The 23,825-nt window shown below is 57.3% G+C and overlaps 1 protein-coding gene across 1 annotated transcript in view; it reads right to left on the bottom strand.

Annotated features, from left to right (window-relative positions):
* LOC120394807 (class I histocompatibility antigen, F10 alpha chain-like) overlaps positions 1-23,825 on the bottom strand; it is a 54,960-nt gene that overhangs the window by 4,278 nt on the left and 26,857 nt on the right. The window lies entirely within an intron of this gene.

Below are 23,825 nucleotides of genomic sequence, written 5' to 3'. Positions count from 1 at the left end.
CCAGACAGTCTCTCTCTGCCTGAAGAGGAAGAAGGGCCTGGCTGCAGGGAGCTAGACAAGGTACCTAGGGTGAAGCAGGGCTGGGGAAAGGCAGAGGAGCTGGGGAGCTCCAGCCTAGAAAGCCCCAGACTGCGGCCTAGTGAAGGGCCAACAGGTACTGGGGGTTGCAGAGGGCAGCCCAGGGGTAGGCCAAGGCAGCAGGTCCAAACCCCTTTGCCTGTGATGAGTGGCTGATACTGCAGCCTGCCCCAGTGAACGGGGGCTAGACAATGACTGTCAGTAGCCAATACTGAGGGGAGGTGGGGATAGAGGGTGGGGGTTCCCTGAGGAGGGGAGACCCAGAGAGAAAGGGGTTACTGCCAGGGGGCAGCACCCCATGTAAAAGAGCACCGGGTCCAGGGAGGGACACGGGGGCCTGAGGACAGGCGGATCACCAGCCTGCAGAGGGCGCTCCGGCGCTGGACAGAGCTAATTCCCGGAGTCACCAGCAGGAGGCGCCGCAGGGGTGAGTCCGACCCCTCTACATGTGGTGGAGAATGCGGGCATAGCGGTCCGCCCCTGATACAAGGGGCCAGGGCAAGGACTGTGGACTATTGCCTGGACTTTGAAACGGTGGAGAAAACAAAGATGGACTACTACTGGAGCGCCTGTGTGGCCCGGCTCGCCAAGCAGCAAGCACGGCTGCTTCAGCTGCTGCGGGGGCGGGCACATGGACCTCCACAGGGGTCAGGCACCTTGGGCTGGAGGCCAGTGCCAGGGCCTAAAGACTGTTTCGCCTGTGGGCGGCGGGGACACCGGAGAAGGGTGTGCCCCTACTGGCTTGGGGCAGAGAGGCCTCACCCAGACAAGACTCGAGTGCCCCCTGTGAAGTTAACAGGGGGGCTCCAAACTTGTTGGGCTTATGGGGAGCAGGGACACCTAAAGAGGGAGTGCCCTCATAGAGCTCCCAAGGCCCGGGCCGGCCCAGAAGAAAGGGCTAGGGCCCACACAACCAGGACTAGGGCCGTGGCAGGGGGAAGGAGCCGAGGGTGCTTCCACTGCCACACCAAGGGCCACCTAAAGAGGCATTGCCCCCTGAGGCAGAGAGGGGGAGTGCCAGAAACTAAGGCTCGGTCTGGGACTAGCCACCAGGAAGGGGTAGTCCAGACTGAGGCCCCCAGAGAGAAAGGGGCTGGGGTAGAGAGGCCCCACCTTAAACAGGGAACCCACACAAGGGCCGGGAGGGCCGAGGTGGGAACCCAAACCGATGTGGGAACCCATGTAGGACTAGGGAGGTCTATGATGGGGACCCAGACAATGGAGGAAGGAGGCAGGCTGCTCCAAACGCTGGAGAGCCTGCGGCAGGAAAGGGATGTCCTGAGGGCCCAGTTGAGGAGAAAGCTGGGCCGGTAGAGCACCCCCACCCCACCCCCGGTGGAGGGGTTCTTGAGGTGGGGGGTGTGTAGCAGGGTGGACCCTGTTCCTGCCCTGAGGGGTTTAAAAGTGGCCTGGCAGGGCTTGAGAGCTGTGGCTCTAAAAGCTGGGTTGATTGAGGGAGTGGCTGCAGGGGAGGCCACGCCCCAAACTGAGCCACAACTGGCCCCTATAAAAGGCCAGGGAGGCCAGAGGCCCAGACAGTCTCTCTCTGCCTGAAGAGGAAGAAGGGCCTGGCTGCAGGGAGCTAGACAAGGTACCTAGGGTGAAGCAGGGCTGGGGAAGGCTGAGGAGCTGGGGAGCTCCAGCCTAGAAAGCCCCAGGCTGCCGCCTAGCAGAGGGCCAACTGGTACTGGGGGTTGCAGAGGGCAGCCCAGGGGTAGGCAAAGCAGCAGGTCCAAACCCCTTTGCCTGTGATGAGTAGGCTGATACTGCAGCCTGCCCCAGAGTGTGGGGCTAGACAATGACTGGCAGTAGCCATATACTGAGGCAAGGTGGGGATAGAGGGTGGGGGTTCCCTGAGGAGGGGAGACCCAGAGAGAAAGGGGTTACTGCCAGGGGGCAGCACCCCATGTAAGAGGGCACCGGGTCCAGGGAGGGACACGGGGGCCTGAGGACAGGTGGATCACCAGCCTGCAGAGGGCGCTCCAGTGCTGGAACAGAGCTACTTCCCAGAGTCACCAGCAGGAGGCGCCGCAGGGGTGAGTCCGACCCCTCTACACCCCCTTAGTCATCTCTTTTCTCAGATCAACACCCCTAATCTTTCTAGTCTCTCCCCATATGGCAGCCGTTCCATACCTGTGAACATCTTTGTTATCCTTTTCTCTGAACCTTTTCCAGTTCAAATTCTACCCCTTTTGAGATGGGGCAACCAGACCAGCACACAGTCTTCAAGGTGTGGGTGCACCATGGATGTATATAGTGGCATTATGATATTTTCTGTTCATCTGCCCCTTTCCTAATGGTTCCTGACTTGGGAAAGGCTGTTTCCACAAAATTGTTATTTTTCATGAGAAAATTTCAGTTTTGCCAGAAAACACGGATTTTCTGTTGGGGAAATTGAAAGGGAAGATCCCAGGGCTGCCCAGCTCCCTGCCTGGGATTCTCCTGAGATGGAATTTCTGAAAAGTTTCCTTCCCATGGAAACCTCCCATTTCCGACTTCCCTTCCGATCGGGACTGAAACCACTTCTGGGAATGTGAAATTTTCTGTGAGAAGTAAACTCCATTTTCCAGCCAGCTCTGGTTTGGGCAGCACCTGGCACAGCGAGGCCCCGATCCCCAGTGGGAGTGATTCTGAGCGGGCAGCTCCTGCATGTCCATTAATAACAAGAACTCTCAGGGTATCTACACTACAAAATTAGGTCAGTTTTATAGAAGTTGATTTTTTAGAAATTGATTTCATACAGTTGATTGTGTGTGTCCCCACTAAGCGCATTAAGTCGCATTAATTCGGCAGCGTGTGTCCACAGTACCGAGGTTAGTGTCGACTTTCGGAGCGGTGCAGTGTGGGTAGCTATCCCACAGTTCCCGCAGTCTCTGCCACCCATTGGAATTCTGGGTTGAGCTCCCAATGCCTGGTGGGGCAAAAACATTGTCATGGGTGGTTCTGGGTACATGTCGTCAGGCCCCCCACCTCTCTCCCTCCGTGAAAGCAACGGCAAACAATTGTTTCTCACCTTTTTTCCTGGGTTACCCGTGCAGAAGACATACCACGGCAAGCATGGAGCCCACTCAGCTCACTGTCACCATACGTCTACTGGCAGACGCTAGTGCTGTGTAGCACTGCAGTACCGCTCCTTTCCTTTGCAAGTTGGCAAAGACAGTTAGCAGCCATATATTGCACCGTCTGCTGCAGTTTCCTGGTTCCTCCTGGCCGGCCTCGGTGAGGTCGGTCGGGGGCTCCTGGACAAAAATGGGAATGACTCCAGGTCATTCCCTTCTTTAAGTTTTGTCTAATGGAGAGTCAGTCCTGCCTGGAATATCAGGCAAGCCTATTAAAGAACCAGAGAGGCAAACGGCCACTCCAGGTCAGAGCCCGAGACATCCTGCAGTAATGATGAGCTGCATGCCATTCTAGGGGGTGCCCCTACAACAACCCCACCCATTGCTTCCCTCCTCCCACACCCCTCCTGGGCTACCGTGGCAGTTATTCCCCCATTTGTGTGACAAATTAATAAAGAATCCATGAATTTGAAACAACACTGACTTTATTGCCTCTGCAAGCAGAGATCAAAGCGGGGAAGGGAGGGCGGTTGGCTTACAGGGAAGTAGAGTGAACCACCATTCTGCACTTGCTCAGACTATAGTTGAACTGCTCCTTACTACTGTCCAGGCTTCATGAGCCATGGGAGCAGGGGGTAGGCTGGGGTAGGAGTGAACGCACAGTGCTGCCGGCTGGGAGAGCAGCCTGAGGCAGAAGCCTCCAGCTGCCATGATATTCCAGGCAGGACTGAATCTCCATGAGACAAAACTTAAAGAAGAGAATGACCTGGAGCCATTCCCATGTCTGCACAGGCACCGCTGACTAACCTAACTGAGGTTGGCCAGGAGCACCCATGGGACGACGGCGACGGCTACCAGTCATACTGCACCCTCTGCCGCCGGCAAGGCAAGGCAAGGCAAGGCAAGGGGATGCTGCTGTGTAGCACTGCAGTACCGCGTCTGCCAGCAGCACTCAGGAGACGTACGGTGACAGTGAGCTGAGTGGGCTCCATGCTTACCATGGTATGTCGTCTGCACGGGTAACCCAGGAAAAAGGGTGAGAAATGATTTGTTTGCTGTTGGTTTTGCGGAAGGAGGAGGGGCTGAGGACATGTACCCAGAACCTCCCATGACAATGTTTTTGACCCATCAGGCACTGGGAGCACAACCTGGCAGTGCATCGGAGTTGAGAGCGTTGTCCAGAGTGGTCAAAATGGAGCACTCTGGGATAGCTCCCGGAGGCCAATACCGTCAAATTGTGTCCACACTACGCCAAATTCGACCCAGAAGGGTCGATTTCAGCGCTAATCCCCTTGTCGGGGAGGAATACAGAAATCAATGTTAAGAGTCCTTTAAGTTGACAAAAATGGCTTCGTCGTGTGGACGGGTGCAGGGTTAAATCAATCTAACGCTGCTAAATTCGACCTAAGCTCGTAATGTAGACCAGGGCTCAGATACTCACCGCCCGTCTGGTTGTGCAGCTGCATCCAACTCCTGATACCTTGTTTAGAGCCCCTCTCGTGCCCCCAGAATTCCCGGGTCTTTTCCTGGAGATACTCAGCGCCCACGGCTTGTTCTGCCCACTCCTGGGTGGGTCTGACCTCTCGCGTGTCGCTTCTGTAGTACGCGATCTGAACATCATCCAGCTTGGAGATCATGAAGTACTGATGGGTCCCGTCTTCGTGGGTGACTCCTGTGACTAGCACGGACAGGCTGTGGTGCCCTAAAGCAACAGGAGCGAGGTTGAGTTAACAAGCAGCTTCCTCCCTTGCTCAGGGGACACCAGGATCACCCACTGGGGACCAGCAGAGGCCTCCCACCCCCAGCCCTGTCCCCCTGCCCTCAGCCCCATCCTGGGTGAGGGACGAGCTGGGATCCATCAGTAACTCTCACTGCGCGGAGCCGAGGGGGAATCGGGACAGACGATCTCTCAGCCGGCACCTCTGAAAGCCAGCAGCTTGTTTGGTGGAAGAGGCAGCCATTGGTGGGGGGGTAGCTGCCCCCCACACAATTGCCCCCCATCAAACGCCCTCAGGCTGGGATGGGTTCATGTGCAAAGTGCCTACAGTAGAATCTGGGGTGTTTGGTGAGCATGTGGGGTGTGTGCGTGTGATGTCTGCATGTAGGTACGTGTGTGTGTGTGTGTGTGTGTGTGTGTGGTCTGTGTGTGTCTACATGTGTGCCGGGGGTATATACCTTACACACTCCACATGCACTTTGTTTTCAGTTTTAACTGACTTTTTACTGAATAATTCCCGGGTTTTACAGAAGCCGTTATTTGGTGTTTGCTCATTTATCACCCCAATTTTGGCTGACATGGAAATACTGATTGTGGTAAGAAAATCCAACCCATGACTGCAGGTCGGTGTGTTTGTGTGAATAATAAATGAGTCTAAGTGTCAATGCAAGGCTGCCTGTTAACGTAAGGCAATGGAGAGGAAGTTGCACGTGCGCGCGCACACACACACCCCGTTAAATGCAGTTCCGAAATAAACCACAACATTAAACTGCTTTCACTTTCAAAACTCAGAATTTTCCCTCTTTGTTGCTTTTTTTCCTGTCCTCCTGTCCCCCGGTATTAACCCTGACATTGACTCAAAACACTGGGCAGTTAATATCTGGCACTGGTTTTCACCCATTTACAAAAATGTTTGTAATTAACACCGATGGATTCCCAGGAAAATTTAAACAAAATAAAATCTGAAAACGGGCTGAGTGTGAGTGTGTGTGTGCACATGCGTGTGTGCAGGCCAGTCCTGCTGGGATGTGGGGCTCTCAGGGGGCCAATCAGGCACCTCCCCACCTTTCTGTGCCAGAGGCAGGGGACAACAAGCCTCCCACGCTGCAGGGAAAGCAGCCCCCAGAGTTTCCCTGACTAGGCTGTCTGCCACGCAGCATGGCCTGGGTGGCGAGATGGATGCTGTGCACAGGCTGGGGGAGCAGGCAGGAAGACATACATTTGCTCCTAGAAATATACGTTGCCTTCTTTTGTTTGCACCTTACCTGAGCCCGGTGCCCCCTGCCCCCAGCTGGGCTGCTGCACAGCGGTGCCAGAGCCAGGGCACCAGGGATAACCGGAGCTCACCCACGTCTCACTGGGAACATGGAGTTTGGCTGCGGTTAGGTGACCCACTGCTGTATTTACCACGACACCACTGCCTGCAAGGGTCGCTGGGCCGGTCCCCCTCTGCTCCGGTAGCGCCGGCCGGCTCCTCTCCCTGTGTCAGTCACCCGGGTTTGACATCACCCCTAGGGGTGGGGGGCGGTTCTTGGGCTGGTGTGTGGGGATTTCTGGCAGAGCCCCCAAAGCAGGATGGGGGGACGCGGCTCAGGCCCATGGAGGAGACAGGGCTGAGGGGCTGGACGGTTGTAGATTTCAAGGCCAGAAGGGACATTCACTATCTGGACTAGGGCAGCGCCTAGGAGCCTCCATCGTGGCCAGGACCTGGCTGCTGTACAAACGCAGAACAACCCAAGGAGCTCATGCCCCACTGTGCTGCTATATGGCCGCCCCATGGGGTGCCCCCCACCCAGGGACGGCTCTAGGTTTTTTGCCACCCCAAGCAAAAAAAATTTTGGCTGCCCCCCATCGCAGCCCTGGGCTCCCCCCGCCCCTGTATCCCCCTGCTGCCCCAGCCCTGGGCTCTTCCCCCCACACACACACACCCTGCCGCCCCAGCGCTGGGCTTCCCCCCCCATCAGTGCCCCCCCACACCTCCTGCCGCCCCAGCCCTGGGCTCTCCCACCCCCCCAAAGGTAGCCTCCTTCCGCCGCAGCCCTGGGTCACTGGTAACTCGCTCCCAGGGCGGGTCATTCAGCAGGAATTTTGGATGTGCACAAAGCACAAACAGGATTGGGTCCCATATGGTTACAGAGCTGCAGTAAAGTGGAACAGTTTTCAGCTGGTGTGATTGGGGGATATCTGGATGCATATTATATGACTGTCCTCCATAAATGAGGAAAAGTTGAGGTGCCTTTATTATTCCTTTGTTCCACTCCTTCTTTCTATGGGAAATATGCCAATGCAATATCACTGTCTTCCTTTTAAACAAACAAACAAACAAACAAACAAACGGCAGTGGCTGTTGAAAATAGCAATTCCAGTCCTAATAATCACTGGGAAGCATTTCTTGCTCAATTTTATCCTACTTTTTCTACAGTAAGTTACAGTGGATCAGTATATTTGATTTGAGAGAAATGAAGTAACAGCCGCCCAAACTGAGCCTGAGCACTCCTGAAATTTGAGGTGTTCAAATCTGGAAGGCAGGTACGGGGCTGTGGGCTCCGCAGGGGAGCACGGCAGCATGTATGCAGCAGTGTGGCTGGAGCTGCGCGGAGCCAGACACGCTGGTCCGAGTGGCACGGTACGGGGGCTGGGGAGTTGGAGAAGGGGTAGGAGGTTCCGGGAGGCAGTCAAGGGACAGGGAGCGGGGGCTGGATGGGGCGGAGGTCCGGGGGGTCAGTCAGGGCAGGGAGCAGGGGGCTGGATGGGGCGGAGGTTCGGGGTCAGTCAGGGACAGGGAGCAGGGGGTTAGATGGGTCAGGGGTTCAGGGGCAGTCAGGGGACAGGCAGCGGTTGGATAGGCATGGGAGTCCCAGGGGTTTGTCAGGGGACAGGTAGGGGTGGGGTCCTGGGGAAGTTGGGGGTCTCAGGAGGGGGCAGTTGGGGACAAGGAGAAGGGAGGCTTAGATAGGGGTGGGGTCCTGGGGGCAATTAGGGGCAGGGGTCCCGGGAGGGGGCAATCAGGGGACAAGGATCAGCGGCGCTTAGATAGGGGCTGGGATCCGGGGGGGGCAGTTAGGGGCAGGGGTTCCAGGAGGGAGTGATCAGGGGACAGGGAGCGGGCGGGGGTTGGATGAGTTGGGGTTTCTGTGGGGGGCAGTCGGAGGGAGTGGATGATGGCAGGGTGGGGCTTCCCTTCCTCCCTTTGAATGTTAAAATATGGTCTCCCTACCATTCACAGCACTCACAGCATGCTGCCGCATGAGGTCTCTCTCCTTCCTTTCCAGTTGGTAGTGGCCAAACGAATGCTGGGAAATGTAGTTCTTTCCCTGCTCCAGGGCTGGCTCTGTAGGCAGGGAGCTAACCAAGGAACTACAGCTCCCAGAGCCCCCTATTGGCTCTCAGCGCCCAGGCTCCACCCCTGCAAATGGGCTGCCCCAAGCAGGTGCTTGCTTTGCTGGTGCCTAGAGCCGCCCCTGCTCCTGCCAGCCCCGCGCCCAGCTGGTAACCAGCTGTTGTAGTGCCCGGGGCCAGCAAGCATCTTTGTGACCCCACCCGGGTTTTTGTCATAGTTCCACCCCTGCAGCTTTGCGCCCTGGGCGGCGGCTGCCCCCCCTCGCCCCGCCCTGGTTACAGCCCTTCAAGCCCTGGGTGTAAACTGCTCCAGTCACCCCATCATTCATGGAATGTGTCGCCCCCCCGCCCCTCACATTACTGGTTATCAGCATTAACCCGGCTATCGGCGCTGCTGGCGGGGGCGCTGGCTTCAGAGCTGGGCGGCTGCTGGCCGGAGGGGGGAGGACTAGTGATCTAATCCCTCTCCGCCCCGCAATCCCCCCCCGCCCGCTGTGTTTATCCGGCGCCGCTATCACGGCAGCGGGTCCTGCGGGACCCCGGGACCCCACTTTGCTCACGCCCCCAAGAACCTCTTGTGCCCCCCAGTTTGCCCCCCCCACGCGTGTCCGAGGGGGCTGCCCGGCCTGTTCCGGTGACACCCCCAGCTGGGGTCCCCCAGCCCCCCCCCCGTACTCACCGCCCGCCGCGGCGGGGGCCAGGAGCGCCCCGCAGAGCGCCAGGAGCAGCCCCCAGGCCATGGGGCCGGGCGGGGGGGGGGGGCCATAGGCGCCTCAATGAGACAAAGCCCCGAATATCCGGACGTGGGGTCACCCCCCCCCCCCGCCGCTGTGTCCCGCGCACGAACTCGCACGAGCGCTGTCACTAGCGCGGTCCCGGCACTTTCACTTTCACGCTCCGCAGTGTCGCAGCTGACTGTGCCCGTCCAATCAGGACGCAGCCCGAGGCTGCTCGTCATCGGTATCCGGGCAGACCGGGCTGTGCAGGTTACTGCACACAAACATCCCGTGGCTGCGGCCCGTGGGGCTCCCCCAGCCTGGCCTGGGCCCGGGGGTGCGAAGGGCTGAGGGGGGCGGGGGCTGCAGGGCCTGGCGGAGCCCGGGGGGCTGGGCCCGCTCTGGGGCAGGGCACCGGGTGCGGGTGGTACCGTGGGGCAGGGGCACAAAGGGGCCAGGAGCGACTCCCGGCTGGGAAGGAGAAGGAGGTTTTGGACGCTCCGAGGGGCGAGGCTGGAGCAGCCCCCATACGAGCTGGGGGGGCACGAACCATCCCTCCATTACCAGATCAAGCTGGCGACTGGACCGCGGGACTGGCTGGCGGGCGATGGGGATGGTGGGTCCAGGCTCTGGGGCTCGTGTCCCAGTTACAGCTCATGTTCCTAACGCTCATGCTTCAGGGCCTCAGCCAGCCACTGGCAGGGGTCAGGAAGGGATCCCCCCCTCAACAAAATACAACAGCCTAACACCCAACACCACAGGAGAAAACTGCTCTAACAGCCATGCCAGCATCTCCCCCAGAGCAGAAGGGAGTCAGTGGACAGAGATCACGGAGACAGCAAGGTCAATGGCTGGGCAGGGCTCCCCCGATGCCGGGGTCCCGTCCCACGCTCCGGGTGTCTGCCCCCATGAAGAGCGGGAGGCAGAATCTTCTCTGATCTATGCTGTGGAGAGAGAAGAAAATCATTCAGAGGTGGCTTTAGCTGTGGGGGTCCCAGCTAGGGTAGGGGGATGGGAATTCAGCTCTGGGCTCCCCCGACAGTGTCACCTATGGACCCCAAACTGCGCTCTGCACAGAAACCCCCAGTCCTGAGAGTGGGACAATGGAGAGAGCGTAACACCCCTACGCAGCTCCAGGTACCGGCCTACATCCCGGCCCCAGAGCCAGGCTAAGGGGCCCCAGTGCATGCTGGGATGCTGGCTGAGCTCTGCTCTCGGGGTGACCCGTGGATGCTGTTCCGGCCCTTTGGGGTTCCCTGGGTTTGGGTGCAGGCAGCGCGTCTGTCACAGAATCCCGGGGAGCCGGGGAAGGGTGACGGCTGGGGACGGCCTCGCAGATTCCCACACGCTGAGGAACTGTGAGACCCAGAGTAACCAGCGATTGGGGCCCATCTCCAGTCACTGCTGGGCTCCCTTCTACCCTGACGGGGACCCCCCCACGCACCCATAATGCACTGGGGCATCTGGGCCCCATACCCAGGATTTACTCACTGGCTGCCAGAGCGTAGGGGCCTGAAACACAAGCAGAGAATGAGGGTCAGTGCAGGGGAGCAGGGCAACCCCAACCCCCCATACCCAGACTCAGGGCTCCCCGTGACCCCAGCTACACCTAGCCCAGGCCAGCCCCACCCCAGTGCTCCCCACAGCAACAACAGGGCCCACTCTGCCCCCAGCAGGGCCGGGTTACGGTGATCAGCCCTGCCCCATGGCCCTGCCCCACCTCTCCTTGGGGGGCAGTGGGAGGAGCCATTCCCCTGTGGGCTGGCTGGGCTGCCCACTCCCCAGACCTCCCCACATCCCGGCTCCGCGGGGACCGGCTCTCACCTGCTGATTTTCCCCTCCACAGGACGACGACGCCCCTACGGCTCCAGCCAGAACCAGCACGGCCAGGACGATGGCGGCCAGGACCCCGGGGGGCAGGGGGCCCTTCTTCCCAGGGGCTGTGGGGTGGAGAAGGGCCCAGGTCACTGAGGGGAGCAGCCGCTGGGGCATCCTCCTGGGGCAGCCACAGGCCTTTGCCTTGAACGTCTCCCCGAGGGCATCTGCAGAGACCTGGCCCCAGGGGAGGGGAAAGGCTGAGCCGGGAGGGGGACGGGGATGGGGCCAGAGGGCGGGTGCTCTGCCGGGCACTGCCAGCCACACACACCACACAGCAACCAGGCCCTTCCCTCGTAACGACGTCAGCCTGTGGAACTCACTGTCACTGGATGCCACCACGGCCAGAAACTTAATGAGATTCACTGAGGGATCGGCCATTTCTGTGGGTCACACGAATACCCAGAGCTAGACGAGTTCACACTGACGATGGGCAGGGATATTGACCTCCCTGTGGCCCAGCCTCACCCCATCTCTGTAATTCCCATGGGGCTGTGCCCTGCCATTCACCCCCCCTTACCCCAGACGAGCGTGGGCTCCCCTAGGCTGCTGTGCTCCACCCGGCAGGCGTAGCGGTGCCCGTCCTGCTGCAGGGAGATCTCCAGGGACGACTGCGTGTAGTAGGTGCTGTCGGCGTTGGGCAGGATCCCGCTGGAGTCCATCTCTGCCAGGATGTCTTCTCTGTCCCGCACCCAGGAGACGTGGATGGGATGTGGGTAAAAGCCCCTGGCGCGGCAGGAGAGGATGATGGAGCTGTCGGGGGTGTCTCTGTAGGAAACCGAGATCTCGGGAGGCACTGGAAGGAAGACACCAGGCATGTGAGCCACATGCCAGGGGCTGGGACCATGTAACAGACAGAAGACAAAGGCTCCACATTGTGTGGATTACTCAAGTGTGTGTGTGAGACCTGATCTGCACCTGTTTACACTGATTTGTAAATGGAGCTAATTAATACGGTGTAAATCCTCTGCTCACATTGGTGGTAGCTGAACTGGGTAGTTACCAGCACAGGCCTGGGCCCGGCTCTCCTTCGCTGCGCGTGATCCCGCGCTATAACACGGCTACGTCCCGGCAGGCTGTCACTGGGCCACCCAAACACACGTGTGCAATTTAGGGGCTCAGGGCCAGATTTCCAAACGCCCTTTGGTGCCTCACCCCAATGATTTCATGGGGAGCCAGGTGCCTCCGTTCGGAAATCCCAGCTGGCCCCTGTCTGCATCGTCAGGCGCTTAAATCCCTTTGTCACGCGGCCCCGAGTCCCTGCCTATGTCTTTGCCCTCGGCAGCTGCGGTGCCAGAGCTGGCCAAAAAAAACCACAAAACAAATTTTTCTTTGTATAGAGACAACATGCATCCCCCTCCCCCACCCCCTCCTCTTTCATACTCACAAGGGGCTGGGCCTTTTCCACACCAAACATGCCAAAAAAAAAACCCAACTCCCAACCCAGATAGGGAAGTGTGAAAAGTCAGGACAGGGGATTGGGGGTAATAGGATCCTATATAAGAAAAAGCCCCAGATATTGGGACTGTTCCTATAAAATCAGGACATCTGGTCACCCTTAGCCCAGAGCTGGGATGTTTCAGCCCGAAAAGGGAAGTCTGAGGCAGCTGGAAGCTAACGGGACAGGCCCTGCAGAACGGAGATGCCCAGGGAGCCAGAATCATCTAACAACCCATCTGCACTAATAACAACCCACAGCTCTCATCTAGCACTTGTCCTCGGTCATTCTCAAGCGCTTTACAAAGGACGTCATTGTCATTATCCCCATTTCACAGATGGGGAAACTGAGGCACGGAGTGTGGGAGTGACTGGCCCGAGGTCACCTTGCAGGCCAGTGACAGAGCTGGGACTAGAACTGAGGTGTCCCGAGTCCCAGCCCAGTGCACTATCCATAGGCCAGTGTTTCTCAGTGACCGGTTGTCACGGAGTCCCCGGGCGATGCCCTGGAACTGCTCCCCATTGAGCCAGGCAGGACTCTGGGGAGCCTCCTCTCCCTCGGAGCAGACTGTCCTCAGGGCAAGAAGCTCCCACGGCTTCACCTCCTGGGTCTCTCCTTGGAGCATTCAGCATCCTCTGCCCCTCCGTGCGCTTCCCACAGCGAGTGCGCCCCGGCGGGGTCCTGGGGGGCCACAGGGTCCTGCCCCCCCACTGCGCAGTCAGACGTGACTCTCAGCCAGCCAGTAACACAGAGGTTTATTCGATGACAGGAACAGGGTCTAAAACAGAGCTTGTAGGTACAGAGAACGGGACCCCTCGGCCTGGTCCATTCTGGGGGGCAGTGAGCCAGACCCCCACATCTGCCCTCACTTCCCGTCCCCAGCCAGCTCCAGACTGACACCCCCCCAGCCCCTCCTCTCTGGGCTTTGTCTCTTTCCCGGGCCAGGAGGTCACCTGATCTCTTTGTTCACCTTTAGCTATTTCCTTGCAGCGGGGGAAGGGCCCTGACCATTTGTTGCCAGGATACAGAGTGTCGGCCATTTATACACACTGGAGACTTAAGAAATGCATAGGGGAAACTGAGGCACCCACACAGTATTCAGAGGAAACATTAAGAACAGTCCCACTTCGTCACATCGGTCCGTGGCCCACGCCTTGTCCCTGGCAGCCTCGTTGCCTGGATTTCCCTGACACAGAATATTAATATGTAAAATGTAAAGGGCTTTTTCTGTACTTGCATGTGCCATCACTGCATCCATTCAGTTATTGCTGAATGAGAAATACCCAGGACCCATCGTTCCGTTTGCTCTCTCACGCGGTCCCTGGCGGTCCAGGAAGGCAGCAAGCCGGTCCCTGGTATCAGAGAGGTTGAGAAGTGCTGCACTAGGCCACACCGCCCCTCTGGACATGTCCACGTCCCATTGGAGTCACTGTGCCCCGTCACTCCAACCCATGACAGATCCCTGCTGCTCACTCACCCTGCCGCTCCAGCACCGCTCTCCCCTGCTGCACCAGGCGCCGCAGGGTCTCCAGGCACTCGGACTGCAACAGCCACTGGACGTACTGAGTCCAGGTCTTGCCCGTCTCCCAGCGCTGCTTCACGGGGACAGCCGGCTGCACGGCCGCGACCCACGTCCCCGTCTGGGCATCAAATCGCATTAAGTCCCCCCCATCGTAGGCGTACTGGAACCTCGGGTCCACGGGGGTCTGGCCACTCAGTGCACAGCCCACGTGAACCTGCTCCGTGTGAATCCCTGTGGAGGAGGGAGAGAGCTCAGACCGTGCATTGAAATCAGGGAAAGGTGGGGTCAGAGGGGGCTCGGCCAGACGGTGACACCAGGGCACTGAGATCCGGGAAACGTGTCTGTAGGTGGCTGGGGTTAGAGGGTTTTAACCCTTCCCAGTTCTATTCTGCCCTTTTGGAGAAGGGGTGACCAGACCTGCACGCAGTATTCAAGGTGTGGGTGCACCATGGATTTATATAGAGGCTTTATTATATTTTCTCTCTTATTTTCTGTCCCTTTCCTAATGGTTCCTGACGTTCTGTTAGCCTGGGGACAGGCTGTTTCTGCAGAATTGTTATTTTTTGTGAAAAAAATTTTTGGTTTTGCCAGAAAACACTGATTTTCTGTTGGGGAAATTGAAAGGGAAGATCCTGGGGCTGCCCGGTTCCCTGCCTGGGATTCTCCTGAGATGGAATTTCTGAAAAGTTTCCTTCCCATGGAAACCTCCCATTTCCGACTTCCCTTCCAATCGGGAATGAAACCACTTCCGGGAATAACACATTTTCTGTGGGAAGAAAACTCCATTTTCCGGCCAGCTCTGGTTTGGGCAGCACGTGGCACAGCGAGGCCCCGATCCCCAGTGGGAGTGATTCTGAGCAGGCAGCTCTCACGTGTCCATTAATAACAACGACTCTCAGCACTCACCGTCGGTCTGATTGTGCAGCTGCATCCAACTCCTGATACCTCCTTTAGACTCCTCATCATATGTCCAGAACTCCTGGGTCTTTTCCTGGAGATACTCAGCGCCCAGGGTCCGTGCCACCCACTCCTGGGTGGGTCTGACCTCTCGCGTGTCACTGCTGTAGTTCGCGATCTGAACGTCATCCAGCCGGGCGACCATGATGAAGTGATGGGTCCTGTCTTCGTTGATGACGGCTGTGACTAGCACGGCCAGGCTGTGGCGCCCTAAAGCAACAAGACAGGAGTGAGGTTGAGTTAACAAGCGGCTTCATCCCCTGCTCAGGGAACACCAGGGTCACCCACTGGGGTCAAGCAGAGACCTCCCAGCCCCAGCCACGTCCCCCTGCCCTCAGCCCCATCCTGGGCGAGGGACGAGCTGGGATCTGTCAGTGACTCAGACTGCACAGAGCTGAGGGGGAATCAGGTAGGACGATCTCTCAGCCTGAGCCTCTGAAAGCCGGTGGCTTGTTTGGGGGGGGGGGGGTTTCAGACATTGACGGGGGGGGGGGGGTAACTGCCCGATAAAGAACTGCCCCCCATGGCGAAATGCCCTGAGGATGGGAGGGGTGGATATGCCAACTGCCTACAGCGGAACCTGGGGTGTTTGTGACCTGTGTGGCTGTCTGCGGTGTGCGTGTGGGGCGTGTGCGTGTGATGTCCGTACAGCTGGAGCAGTGCGGGTGTGGGTGTGCAAGGCCCTTCGGTGTCAGTTTTTACTGATTTTTACAAAAAAATTCTCAGAAGTGAGTTTACACTGACTTTTTACAGAAGTGAGTTTTTACTGATTTTCACCCCAGTTTTGGCTCACTCAGCTACAAGGAAATGCTGATTATGGTAAGAAAATCCAACCCGTGACAGCAGGTCAATTTGTTGGTGTAACCCCAACTTTTGTTTCCACCTTAGCTGAGCCGGTGCCCCTCCATTCCCCCCCCACACTGGGCTATCGCACAGCACTGCCAGAGCCGGGGTACCAGGGGTAACCGGAGTTCACCCATTTCCCATCGAGGAACATGGAGTTTCGCTGAGGTTAGGTGACCCACTGCTGTTTTTCCCACGACACCACTGCCCGCGAGGGTTGCTGGGCCAGTCCCCCTCTGCTCCAACTTACCCCTATGGGTCAAGGGGGGGATCTTGGGCTGGGGGTTGGGGATTTCTGGCAGGCCCCCAGAGAAGGATGGGGGGAGTGTGGGAGGCTCAGGCCCATGGAGGAGAACGGAGGCGGAGCCGAGAGGCTGGAGGGTTAAGGAGCAGAGCCCTTGGCAACAGGCCCTGCAGAAAGTTCTCGCTGGCAGGTCATTCCCCCCCACATCCTGTTTCCAGCTGATTTTCCCTTGTCTGCCTCCCCCCAGCCCCCCCAGGTGCTGCTAGTGCAGCTACTGCCTGACCCCCTTCACCCTGGCTCTACTCACCGTCTGCTGCTGCTGCCCCCAGCACCCCCCAGCACAGCCCCAGGGCGACACCCAGGGCCATGGCTCCTGTGCTGGGTCAGGGGTCTCCCCCACCCTGGAGATGAACAAACCCCCCAGCTCCAGCCCCTGGGAATCTGCAGGCCCCCCACCCCACCCCATCACTTTCACTTTCCCAAGTGTTGCCAATCACAAGCCCAGCCGGCCAATCAGAATGCGGGGCGGGATCTTGCTGGCAGTATCCCAGCAGAACCGGGTCTGGGAGGTTTCTCCCCAGAGCTGCAGGCGAAGAGCCGTTCACCCGGCAGCACCCCAGGGAGGCTCTGCTAGCTCCTGCCCGTGGGAGACCAGCCGTCAATTCTCACAATGTCCTAGTTCCTGAGGCCAGATGGGCCCATCTAATCTGAACCCTGCCTGGCCCAGGCCAGAGCCCTGCCCGGCATTCACTGCTGGTTGAACTGGGGCAGATCTCTTAGCAAACCTCCAGTCTCGCACTGTTTGGGGTCTGTTCTGAAAGCCCCAGCTCCCGGAGTCCTGGGGTTCTGTGAGAAGGAGACTCTCCTCTTTGATTTTAACAAGCAGGTTCCTAGCCCTGGGGTTTGTGAAGAAAAGTTTGAAAACTTCAAGTGAAAGCGACCAAAAGACCCAGAAACCAGGCAAAAAAGAAAGAAAGAAAGAAAGAGAAAGCCACAAATGTATTTTTCTTTAAAAATCTCTCAATTTTTAAGCTGCAGACCGTGGTGTGAGTGACGTCCTCGGCACCCGTAGGCGAGTCGTTCTCAAGCTTATATGCTCGCTCCCCACTTCTTTGTGTCTGTAGCAGTTTCACACACACTAGTACACACATCGATATATGCAGTGACGGTGCCTCACTTGAATCCATTTCAGCCTCTTTGTGCTTCACTTGAGATGGTTTTGCTGTTGTTGCACAAATGAGCCAATGAGCCAGTGTAATAAGAGCAATAGCAAACCTGCGGTTGTGGGCCATGCTTACAACTAACCGTGCACCCCGCCTCGGAGCAACCGGGTTAACGTACCGATAGTAACGACTGCGTAAGGCCCTGCTAGCTTAACAGAAACCCATCAAACTGCACCATGGCATCTCGAGTCTAATGCACAGCGCCACCTGCGGAGCGGCTCTGCCTGGCGGAATCAGCGGTGCTAGTTATTCAGCGGTGGGGGTACAATGTGCGCAGTGCGCTGGTTTTCCCTAAAAATTCTCAGCTTCTCCCCCCGCCCCCGACTACATTCCACACACCCCAGCTGACGAATCTCTGCCCAGCGTCACTGGGGCACAAACTGGGGGCCACAAAGAAACTGGATCCTGTGGGTCCCCCAGGACCTGCTGCCATAATAGTGGAAGTGGGACAAAAATAGAGCAGGTGTTGTGGGGCGGAAAAAGAAATTAAAAATTCTCCTGCGCAGCAACCAACACGAATGCCCCAGCCAGCAGCCGCTGCTCCCCAGCTGCCCAGCTCTCAGGGCAGCACCGCCGCCAGCAGCAGCGCCGATAGACGGGTTAATGCCGATTACCAGTAATGGGGGGGCGGGCGCGACACATTCCGTGAATGGTGGAGGGGGGGGAGGCACGACTGGAGCAGTTTGCACACCACTGCCTGAGGCAGCCGACGGCAGAGCCAGGGATGAACCCACATCTCCCCGAGGACGTTCCCTAGATCCCACGGCAGCAGAGCCCTGTGATCACCAGTCTGTCCCGTACGACGCCAGGCCAGAGAACTGCCCCTACGTAATTCCTGGAGCAGATCTTACAGACAAGCAGCCAGTCCTGGTTCACAAACTGCCAGCGATGGAGAATCCCCCACGGCCCTGGGGCAGATGTTCCAGCGGTTAATTCCCCTCACTGTAAAACTCTGCTGCTAGCGCCTACCCATGGGCTGTGCCCGCTCCCAGCAGCCCCGTGAATCTCGGCAGAGAAGTGCAGCTGCTATTGCTGGCGGGAAAATTCTCCAGCCCCTCTGAACCCCCAGCCCCAGGCTGGGCTGGGCAGGGCTGCGGGGGGGGGGAGGGGCAAGTGGGGCAATTTGCCCCAGGCCCCACTGGTGCCCCCATGAGAATACAGTGTTCTATAGAATTGCAACCTTTTTTTATGGAAGGGCCCCCCGAAATTGCTTTGCCCCGGGCCCCCTGAATCCTCTGGACGGCCCTGGGGCTGGGCCTGACACAGCAGGGGGGCTCGTACCCAGCCCACACTTCTCAAAAGGGCCCCTGGCTTTGGGTGACACCTTGACCCTCCTGGGGCGCGTGAACCAGAGCCAGCCCTAAGGCCCCTGGGGCTCTGCACGGCCGCCCTTCCACCTCACTGCCCCCTGCAGACACCAGGGGACACGGTGCAGCTGGGCCCTGGGTCCCCGGGCCTCAGCCCCTCCCCAGCCCCTCCCGTACTCACCCCCAGCAGCCGCTGCCCCCAGGAGGCACCAACAGACCCCCAGGGCGCCAGCCAGGCCCATGGTTCCTGCCCCGGGGAGGGGTCTCACCCCCTGGCCACGGGGAAGCAGCGGGCGAGCCAGCCGGCAGCCCCTGCAAACAGCCTGTGCACTCTGCTCACTGCACACCCAGGCAGTGCCAGGACCGAGGCCTGACCGGAGCAGGTAGCAGCCGTGTGCCAGGTACGGCTCCCTGCAGGGCGTGACGTGTGCTGTGTGCACAGCTAATCCTGGCACCTGACCGGCCAGCGTCCCCGTGTGCCCCCTGTACAGGGCTCAGTCACAAACCAGCAGCCACCTCCCTCCCTGCGGCAGGACAACACTGGGAGCAGACAGCATCCATGGGCGCTGACCCGGCGCTCTGCCAAAGGCCATAGACCCCCCGGTGCAGGGAGAGTCCCCGCGCCAGACACACTGTGGGAGAAAGTCCTGATTTCCTCATGCTGCAGCCCCAGCCAGACAGCCTCAGTCGGTCCCACGGAGTCACGGGGAATCCTCCAATCAGGGGCAGCGGCTGTGGCCATTAGAAGAGCGGAGATCACTGATTGGCTGGAGACCTGATCACCATCTGTGATGAGGTGAGTGGGTGCTGGAACGCCAGGCAGGGGAGGCCCCTTGTGCCCAGGCTGGGGGTGGCTTTGTTAGCAACACTGGACAGACCCCCACGGGCCCGTCCAGCCCAGGATCCAGATCAGACCAATGGGCGCATCTAGCCTGGTACCTTGGCACCTGCCCTTGCAGAAGAACACCAGGCTTTCCTGTCTAGAGAACTCTGCCGCCATAAAACGTGGTGCCCGGAGTTCTGCAACAATTCTACTTTGCCATTAAAGTCTATTGTAGGATTTTTAAAAATGATATAATGGGTTATCCTGTGGAACTCCCTGCCACATGATATAAAAGGCAAGAGCTAAGAAGGATACCGAACAAGTCAGAACATTTCTATCTAATGCTGCAACATCTGAGCACCTCACAATCCTTTTATCCTCATGCCCCCTTGGCAACAGGGAAAGGCTATTATCCTGATGGGGAAACTGAGGCCCAGAGAGGCTAGGGTCACCCAGGAAGCGTGTGGCAGCGCCAGGGCTCCCAGGCTAGCACCCTAACCACTGGAAGGCCACAGGCACACTCAGAACAACTAGCTGTACACCGGGATTCAAAGATATAACAGATATAAATCCCCTAGCTCAGGGCACAGGCCAGTGACTAACCGAGGGGCTGGAGGGGTGAGGGGCACAGACTGATTCGGGGGGGGCTGGTCGGCCTTTGGCTTGACCGGCTGGTATCCACCACCCCGGGCCCCCAACGCTCTGGATCCACGTTGCTGAGGGAAATAAATGATCATCGCACAGGTCAACTTTCCCTCGACAGGCGGCAGCTGCCAGGTCTGGTGCCCGTCACTGGGGGACGCGGGGGCAGTTCTAGGGACCAGCCCTCGGGGGGGACTCAGTCTCCTCCGGAGCCCTCACGTCTGGGGAACAAACAGCCGAGCCGCCCACGTTCCAGGGTCTGTGTTTTATTAGCTCAATAGCCCAGCAAAAGCTTCAGACAAGATATGTACAAATGGAAGAACATGAAATCGTCCAGTTACTTACTGTGCCCAGGCAGGTTCACTAAACCATCCCACGTGCATTAACAGCCCCCGCTAAGGGCTACGTAGCAACGGGAAGGCGGCGGATCTGGGTCGCTAGCAGCACCGCAGGCACAGCGCATCCCCAAGGCCAAGCTGGACGTTTTGGTTCCAGCCCAAGAGCTGACAGAGGGAGGGTCCGATCGCTCCCTGGGGACGTGAACATCGGCAGCAGAGCTGTCGGTGCCATTAAGGTGCCTGCCTGGATTATGGCTGATTCGGTACCAGCCGATCTCTTCCCCCCCACACACAGAGTCACATTCCAATACGCCCGGTTACGCTGAACGCCAGACGACGAACGTAGTGAAAACAGCAGGACTTCGCAGGGTTAAATGTGCAGGTGCTAACCCCCGAAATACCTGCGCATGTGATCTTTCCAGTAGCGAGGCTGCGTGGCCTAGGGCTGGTGTCGGGATCTGAGCAGCTATTCTATAGGCGCTGTGCTCATATAGATTCTGTGGGTCTCTCTCACACACACACACACACCAGAACGCTAAGCCAGAGGCGTCCACGCTCGCTAATGAGAACTAGAAAACACCCAGAGAGGCAGACGCTTTTGCTGGGTGTTTCAGCGCGACTCTCGGGGGTCCATTCAGCCGGCTGGGCTGTGATTAGACGGGGGCCTTGTCAGCTCACGTGTGTGAAGGTCGATGGCTTTGCAGGCCAGCTAGCGGTGACTCGCTTGTAGGTGTCAGATCTTGGACACCCCACGTTGCTGGATATTACCCCTCGGTGGCCAGTGGGGGGTGAATGAGGCACAGGGCACTTTGTCAGGTCTGGTGGCATGGCATGGCCAGAGACCAGCAGCCAGGGCAGGCCAGCTGGCCTAACAAGTGAAGGCAACCTCAGGCTCCCGTGGCCAATCAGAACGGGGCAGTCTCTTTCTGAGGTCACTGGCATCACCCAATGGGGTCTGATTAGGACCCCTTTATGCAAATAAAAGACCTCCTAATTCCCATAATTTTGGGCTCAGAAAGCCCTCGGATCCAAAAATAGATGCAGTCCATAGGTCTGTAGGTATCTGAGACAATGGAGGCTTTCAGGTGTAAGAATCTCTTTGTTCTTACTGTGGAAAATTACAGCAAAATGGAGTCTGGAGTCACATGGGCAAGTCCCTGCATACTTTGCTGAGTTACAAGGTGTGTCTGCCTTCTCTCCATGGGTTAATTGTGTAGCTGATGGTCCTTAATAGGCCATCAAGCAGGCTAGGCAGAGCTAACAGCAACTTGTCTGGGACATCACCCAGAAGCAGAGCATAAATTTGAAGTACAGACAGTATAGAGCCAATACTTATAACTTCAATTACAAAATGATACATGCACACAGACAGCATAATCCTAACCAGCAACCCATAGCCTGGTCTTAGACACCTTAGATGACCCCCTTTACCTAAGATTTGGTGCCACTACAGGACCTTGGTTGCAAACCATGTTCTATATGGTCCCAATTTATATCAATAACGTCACAGGGGGCTTATTCCTTCACTCGCTTACTTCCCTGGTCCTTCTCACATGAACAGAGAGCGACAATACGCGAAGTCCGAAGGTGCAAACAATTTGCTGTTTATTGGGGTGAACTGCCAGCAAGCACTGATTTCATTTTCCTTCCTTAGCGTCCCCTTCCCAGCTCTGACGCCACAGAGCCTCGCCTGCGTCAATGTTCCCACTCCCCCCCCTTAGTGAAACATGAGTCCAATTCTCCCACCCCCATTCCCCATTCCTGTTCCCCCCTTACTTCCTGATTCTCTATATAGTCTGCAGTCAAAGTTGAGTTTTGCTTAGCTAGACCTTAACCAATCGTTCTACTGAAATTTAACTAACCAATCCTAACACACTGCAACATGGGTATTTAACCAATTATATCCCATCACCTTAATGGGTTTACACCCAACAAAATTAGTTATACAGCGACAGAAACAATCACAGAACCAGACAGAGATTATACAGCCAAACAATAGGGAAATGGGGACTACAGTGACAGAACAACACTGAAATGAGGACTTCACAGCCCAGCTGTTGATAAGTGAGTTCTTGCCAGACAGGATGCCATCAAATGAAGTTTCCTTTTACATCTCCTAGGCTCTTCCCTTTCTCTGGAGGTGACAGGAATATCAGGGAAGGGTTGTATTCCTAACAGCCAATGGCGCCTTATTTCAAGGTGACTAGTTTGGGATGTGAGGATGTGACCAGACACTTCCCAGCTTATGGCTGCCTCTGCTGCTTAGCCCAAAGGTCTGAGCCTCAGAACAGGTCGTTACACTGTCACACTGAGAGAAGGCCCTATACAGGCTGACAGTGATTCTAATTCTTTCTTTTATACCTCTACAACTAGCTACGTGATAAGAATACACCTGAATTCTTAAAGTACAGGCCTTTGCAGACAGGCCTGAATATCTATATCCTAACAAGAACAGGAGCACTTGTGGCACCTTAGAGACGAACAAGTTTATTTGAGCATAAGCTTTCGTGGGCTACAGCCCACTTCATTGGACGCAATGGACCATTGCATCTGATGAAGTGGGCTGTAGCCCACGAAAGCTTATGCGCAAATAAATTTGTTAGTCTCTAAGGTGCCACAAGTACTCCTGTTCTTTTTGCAGACGCAGACAAACACGGCTGCTACTCTGAAACCTATATCCTAACAGTAGCAAAGAGTCCTGTGGCACATTATAGACTAACAGATGTATTGGAGCATGAGCTTTCGTGGGTGAATACAATGAATACTTCATCAGATGCACGAAGTGGGTATTCACCCACGAAAGCTCATGCTCCAAATTGTCTGTTTGTCTATAAGGTGCCACAGGACTCTGCTGCGTTTACAGATCCAGACTAACACGGCTCCCCTCTGATAGAAGCAGCAAAGAATCCTGTGGCACCTTATAGACTAACAGATGTTTTGCAGTATGAGCTTTCGTGGGTGAATACCCACTTCTTCGGATGCAAGCAGTGGAAATTTCCAGGGGCAGGTATATATAAGCAAGCAAGAAGCAAGCTAGAGATAACGAGGTTAGATCAATCAGGGAGGATGAGGCCCTGTTCCAGCAGCTGAGGTGTGAAAACCAAGGGAGGAGAAACTAGTTCTGTAATTGGCAAGCCATTCACAGTCTTTGTTTAGTCCTAAGCTGATACTATATCCTAACACGGAGACTGGAGCGAGTCGGCCCTTTGGGGATAAGTTGAGGCAAAGTCCCGGCTGCAGAAGGAGAGACGCAAACGCTGCAATAGGAGAGTCTGAGGCCCAACACCGAGAGACGAAACTGCTCTAATGACCAGGGCAGGAATCGTCAGAGGACAGAGCTCGCCCAGCCTGCGGGGTCAGCAGCTGGGCAGGGTCACTGCCCCTAGCACTGGGGTCCCACGCTCTGGGGGTCTGTTCCTGATGACGAGCAGGAGGCAGAATCTTCCCCGCTCTTTGCTGTGGAGAGAGAGGAAAATCGTTCAGAGGCGGCGTTAGCTGTGGGGATCCCAGCTAGGGATGGGGGAGGGGAATTCAGCTCTGGGCTTCCCCCACACTGCACCCCCCATGCACCCCACGCTAACACCTCTCTATGGAGCGACCTGCCCCAGGCTGGGAATGGACACGGGTTCGAATCCCAAACGCAGTGCGTGACCCCGGTCATACCCGCCCCTGACAGACACCGCTGGGCTCTGGCTTTTCCCTCA

This window comes from Mauremys reevesii, unplaced genomic scaffold (genome assembly GCF_016161935.1).
Source record: "Mauremys reevesii isolate NIE-2019 unplaced genomic scaffold, ASM1616193v1 Contig8, whole genome shotgun sequence".
NCBI lineage: Eukaryota > Metazoa > Chordata > Testudines > Geoemydidae > Mauremys > Mauremys reevesii.
Note: the sequence above shows the minus strand (reverse complement) of the source record. Positions and strands in the feature narration are given on the sequence as shown.